We start from the raw sequence: 6,575 nt of genomic DNA on the forward strand, positions 1-6,575 counted from the left end.
ATGTAGTGATAGAATTTACTTGTTCATTGCTCTATTGTGTTATCTTGCCAGCATATTCCATGTGCTGACCCGTTTCAGGCTGCAACATATCATGTTGCAGACTTTTCAGACGAAGAGTAAGGTGCGCTAGGTCATTTGTCGTGCACTCAGCTATGTTGTTGGAGTTGATGGACTCACTTTATCTTCCAAGCCTTCAGCTGTTATCTTATTTAGATGGCCTTAAGCCATATTATTGTAGTAAGTTCTCTCTTGAGACTATCGATATAATAAGTGTGTGATTGCTACTCTATTATAAATCCTTCGAAGTACTGTGTGTCAGCATTACCGATCCAGTGATGACACTTATGCACAGAGATTTGACTGTTTGAGGTCAGATCGCTACATTATTATGATGAAAGCATGCCTCCTATTTATGATGATTATATTGAGGAAAGTAGATTTGGAGAGGTCATGCCTTTATTTAGTGATGAATCCACTATTTCGGAAGAGGTTCCAAATGATTATGAGTACAAAGTTGCTATCTATGATGATTATTGTGATGACATGTATGCTATAAAGAATAATGATAACCATGGAACTTGTCATCATGATTTTAATTTTCAATTGGATTATGCCTCATATGATAGTTATTTTGTTGAGTTTGCTCCCACTATTCTGAATGATAAGAATTTTGCTTATGTGGAGAGTAGTAAAATTTCTATGCTTGTGCATCATGAAAATAATACTTTATGTGATGGTTATATTGTTGAATTCATTCATGATGCTACTGAAAATTATTATGAGAGAGGAACATATGCTTTTACATATTGCAATAATATCAAGTTTCCTCTCTATGTGTTGAAAATCTCAAAGTTATCCTTATTTTACCTTCCTATGCAAGTTGATTCTTGTTCCCACAAATTGTTTGCTCACAAAATCTCTATGCATAGGAAGTGGGTTAGACTTAAATGTGCTTGTAATATTCTTCATGATGCTCCCGTTATGTTTCAATTCTTATCTTTTATGTGAGCATCATTGAAATTATCATGCCTACCTAAAAAGGCAATAAAGAAAAGCGCTTGTTGGGAGAAAACCAAACATTTACCCCTACTGTTTCTGTGTGTCCTCATGATTAAGCTGCTATAGTAATCATGTTTTATAGCTTTTGTTTCAATAAATTGCCAAGTAAAGCCTTTAGGATCTTCTTGGGTGATTGTTGTTTGGTCTTGCTGATAAAAACAGAAAGTATGCACTCACGAAGATAATTTTCACTTTTTACCAGAGAGCGATAAAATAGCAATTCCAACTGAAGTAGATCAATAAACAAATTTCCTAGGATTTCCTAATTTCTCAGGATTTTTGGAGTTACAGAAGTGTTCGAGAGTTACAGATTACTACAGACTGTTATGTTTTTGGCAGATTCTGTTTTCGATGCATAGTTTGCTTGTTTTCTAGTTTCTATGGCTTATATTGCTTAATATAAATTGTAGAAATGATATGGTACAGTAGGCATCATGTGAGAAAAATTATGAATCTTGTCTTGACAGTACCTAAGTGGTGATTTGCTTTCTTATACTAACGGATCTTACTAGTTTTCTGTTGAGTTTTATGTTGTGAAGTTTTCGAGTTATTGGGTAACGATTCGATGGACTATGAAATAAGGAGTGGCAAGAGCCTAAGCTTGGGGATTCCCAAGGCAACCCAAGGTAAAATTCAAGGAAAACCAAAATCCTAAGCTTGGCGATGCCCCGGAAGGCATCCCCTCTTTCGTCTTCATTCATCGGTAACTTTACTTGAGGCTATATTTTTATTCACCACATGATATGTGTTTTGCTTGGAGAGTCATTTTATTTTCTTTTGTTTTGCTTGCTGTTTGAATAAAATACCAAGATCTTAAATTCTTAAATTTTAGAGAGTCTTCACATAGTTGCATAATTATTAGACTACTCATTGATCTTCACTTATATCTTTTCGAGTAGTTTGTCGTTTGCTCTAGTACTTCACTTATATCTTTTTAGAGCATGGCGGTAGTTTTATTTTGAAGAAATAGATGAACTCTCATGCTTCACTTATATTATTTTGAGAGTCCTAAACATCATGCTAATTTTCTTTGGTTATGAAACCAGTCCTAATATGATGGGCATTCAAGATGGGTATAATAAAAACTTTCATATAGAGTGCATCATGGGAAGTTTGATACTTGATAATTGTTTTGAGATATAAAGATGGTGATATTAGAGTCGTGCTAGTTGAGTAATTGTGGAATTGAGAAATACTTGTGTTGAAGTTTGCATGTCCCGTAGCATGCACGTATGGTAAACATTGTGTGACAAATTTGAAGCATGAGGTGTTCTTTGATTGCTTTCCTTATGAGTGGTGGTCGGGGACAAGAGATGGTCTTTTCCTACCAATCTATCCCCCTAGGAGCATGCACGTAGTGCTTGGTTTTGATTACTTGTAGATTTTTGCAATAAGTATATGAGTTCTTTATGACTAATGTTGAGTCCATGGATTATACGCACTCTCACCCTTCCATCATTGCTAGCCTCTTCGGTATCATGCATTGCCCTTTCTCACCTCGAGAGTTGGTGCAAACTTCGCCCGTGCATCCAGACCCCATGATATGATATGCTCTATCACACATAAGCCTCTTTATATCTTCCTCAAAATAGCCACCATACCTACCTATTATGGCATTTCCATAGCCATTCCAGGATATATTGCCATGCAACTTTCCACCGTTCCATTTATTATGACATGCTCCATCATTGTCATATTGCTTTGCATGATCATGAAGTTGACATCGTATTTGTGGCAAAGCACCTTCGTAATTCGTTCATACATGTCATTCTTGATTCATTGCACATCCCGGTACACCGCCGGAGGGATTCACATGGAGTCATATTTTGTTCTAAGTATCGAGTTGTAAGTAAATAAAAATGTGATGATTTTCATTATTAGAGCATTGTCCCATGTGAGGAAAGGATGATGGAGACTATGATTCCCCCACAAGTCGGGATGAGATTCCGGACAAAAAATAAAAAAATATATATAAGAGGCCAAAGAAGCCAAAATAAAAAAAGAGGCCATAAAAGAGAGAGAGAGAGAGAGAGAAAAGGCCCAAATAAAAAAATGAGAGAAGGGGCAATGCTACTATCCTTTTTCCACACTTGTGCTTCAAAGTAGCACCATGATCTTCATGATAGAGAGTCTCTTATTTTGTCACTTTCATATACTCTTGAGAATTTTTCATTATAGAACTTGGCTTGTATATTCCAATGATGGGCTTCCTCAAAATGCCCCAGGTCTTCGTGAGCAAGCAAGTTGGATGCACACCCACTTAGTTTCTTTTGTTGAGCTTTCATATATTTATAGCTCTAGTGCATCCGTTGCATGGCAATCCCTACTCCTTGCATCGACATTAATTGATGGGCATCTCCATAGCCCGTTGATTAGATGCGTCAATGTGAGACTTTCTCCTTTTTTGTCTTCTCACATAACCTCCATCATCATATTCTATTCCACCCATAGTGCTATGTCCATGGCTCGCGCTCATATATTGCGTGAAAGTTGAAAGAGTTTGAAAAGGCTAAGTATGAAACAATTGCTTGGCTTATCATCGGGGTTGTGCATGATGGGAGCATTTTGTGTGACAAAAATGAAGCATGGCTAAACTATATGATTTTGTAGGGATAAGCTTTCTTTGGCTATGTTATTTTGATAAGACATAATTGCTTGGTTAGCATGCTTGAAGTATTATTATTTTTATGTCAATATTAAACTTTTGTCTAGAATCTTTTGGATCTAAACATCCATGCCGCAATAAAGAAAATTACATTGAAAATTAGGTTAGGTAGGATTCCACATCAAAAATTCTGTTTTTATCATTTACCTACTCGAGGATGAGCAGGAATTAAGCTTGGGGATGCTTGATACGTCTCCAACGTATCTATAATTATTGATTGTTCCATGCTATTATATTATCCATCTAGGATGTTTTATATGCATTTATATGCTATTTTATATGATTTTTGGGGCTAACCTATTAACCTAGAGCCCAGTGCCAGTTTCTGTTTTTCCTTGTTTTTGAGTTTATAGAAAAGGAATACCAAATGGAGTCCACTGGACGTGCCAATTTTTGACCATTTTTATGGACCAAAAGAAGCCCTTGGAGTAAAAGAGTTGGGCCAGAAGAGTACCGGGCCGTCCACGAGGGTGGGGGGCGCGCCCTAACCCTCTGGGCGCGCCGCCCTATCCCGTGGACGACTCAGGGACCCCTGACTTGTTCCCGACGCCAAAAATTCCTATAAATACAAAAACCTCCAGAAAATAAGCTAGATCGGGAGTTCTGCCGCCGCAAGCTTCTGTAGCCACCGAAAACCAATCTAGAACCGTTCCGGCACCCTGCCGGAGGGGGAATCCCTCTCTGGCGGCCATCATCATCATCCTGGCACTCTCCATGACGTGGTGGGAGTAGTTCAACCTCGGGGCTGAGGGTATGTACCAGTAGCTATGTGTTTGACCTCTCTCTCTCTCTCGTGTTCTTGATTCGCACGATCTTGATGTATCACGAGCTTTGCTAATATAGTTCGATCTTATGATGTTTCTCCCCTCTACTCTCTTGTAATGGATTGAGTTTTCCCTTTGAAGTTATCTTATCGGACTGAGTCTTTAAGGATTTGAGAACACTTGATGTATGTCTTGCATGTGCTTATCTATGGTGACAATGGGATATTCATGTGATCCACTTGATGTATGTTTTGGTGATCAACTTGTGAGTTCTGTGACCTTGTGAACTTATGCATAGGGGTTGGCACACGTTTTCGTCTTGACTCTCCGGTAGAAACTTTGGGGCACTCTTTGAAGTTCTTTGTGTTGGTTGAATAGATGAATCTGAGATTGTGTGATGCATATCGTATACTCATACCCATGGATACTTGAGGTCACATTGGAGTATCTAGGTGACATTAGGGTTTTGGTTGATTTGTGTCTTAAGGTGTTATTCTAGTACGAACTCTAGGATAGATTGAATGGAAAGAATAGCTTCGTGTTATTTTACTACGAACTCTTGAATAGATCGATCATAAAGGATAACTTTGAGGTGGTTTCGTACCCTACAATAATCTCTTTGTTTGTTCTCCGCTATTAGTGACTTTGTAGTGACTCTTTGTTGCATGTTGAGGGATTGTTATATGATCCAATTATGTTATTATTGTTGAGAGAACTTGCACTAGTGAAAGTATGAACCCTAGGCCTTGTTTCAACGCATTGCAATACCGTTTACGCTCACTTTTACCACTTGTTACCTTGCTATTTTTATATTGGGATAATTAGATTTATGCCCCTAGTTGTGTCCCACTCGTTTGTTTTACCCCTAATTCCCAAAAGTCACCGGTTCTGTCCAAGTCACTTTGATCCTCTTATGCTTTTGCCCTTTGACCGTTTGACCGTGAGTTTGAAAACTTCATAACTAATTCATACAAAATCAAAAATGCAAATAAGATACCAAAATGTTCAGAAAAACATCACCTATATGTTAGTGTCATTTGCATTCATGAAAAAAATGTTGGAAAGTGCACATCCGAGTTTTAGCTCTTTTGATACCACCATGAATAGTAAACTCTAAAAAAATTCAAAATAAATATGGTGGCAAAGAACGACAAGTGTTCTAAGTGCTTGCCAAGTTTCATTAGGGAACGACATTCCTGGAAGTCGTGGGAAAAAATAATCTATTTTGGAGTGTTGATTGTTTTTTTGCCGCGGCACCCACGAATGTTATTCCCTGATGAAACTTGGCAGACACTTAAAACATTTGTCATTCTTTGCCACCAAATTATTTTTGATTTTTTTTGAACTTTTTTAGATTTTACTATTCATGGTGGTAGCATAAGAGCTAAAACTCGGATGGGCACTTTCCATCACTTTTTTCATGGATGCAAATGGCACTGACATATGGGTGATGTTTTCTGAACATTTTGGTATCTTATTTGCATTTTTCAGATTTAGTATGAATTAGTTATGAAGTTTTCAAACTGACGGTCAAAGGGCAAAAGCATAAGAGGAGCAAAGTGATTTGGACAGAACCGATGACTTTTGGGAATTAGGGGTAAAACAGATGAGTGGGACACAACTAGGGGCATAAATCTAATTATCCCTTTTATATTTTCAGATTACAAAAACCTATATCTACCATCCATATTGCACTTGTATCACCATCTCTTCGCCGAACTAGTGCACCCATACAATTTACCATTGTATTGGGTGTGTTGGGGACACAAGAGACTCTTTGTTATCTGGTTGCAGGGTTGTTTGAGAGAGACCATCTTCATCCTACGCCTCCCACGGATAGATAAACCTTAGGTCATCCACTTGACGGAAATTTGCTACTGTCCTACAAATCTCTGCACTTGGAGACCCAACAACATCTACAAGAAGAAGGTTGTGTAGTAGACATCATCATCCGTGCCGCCCGTGGCTGTCGCACCGCCATCGCCTTCCACCTCCATCGCCATTGCGGCTGCGGCGTGGACGAGTGGTGGAGCCGGAGTAGAACAAGGCGAGGAAACGACGTTGTCCTTTCTCCTCAATGCCATTAA

The sequence above is a fragment of the Triticum urartu genome, chromosome 4 (genome assembly GCF_003073215.2).
Source record: "Triticum urartu cultivar G1812 chromosome 4, Tu2.1, whole genome shotgun sequence".
Taxonomy (NCBI): Eukaryota; Viridiplantae; Streptophyta; class Magnoliopsida; order Poales; family Poaceae; genus Triticum; species Triticum urartu.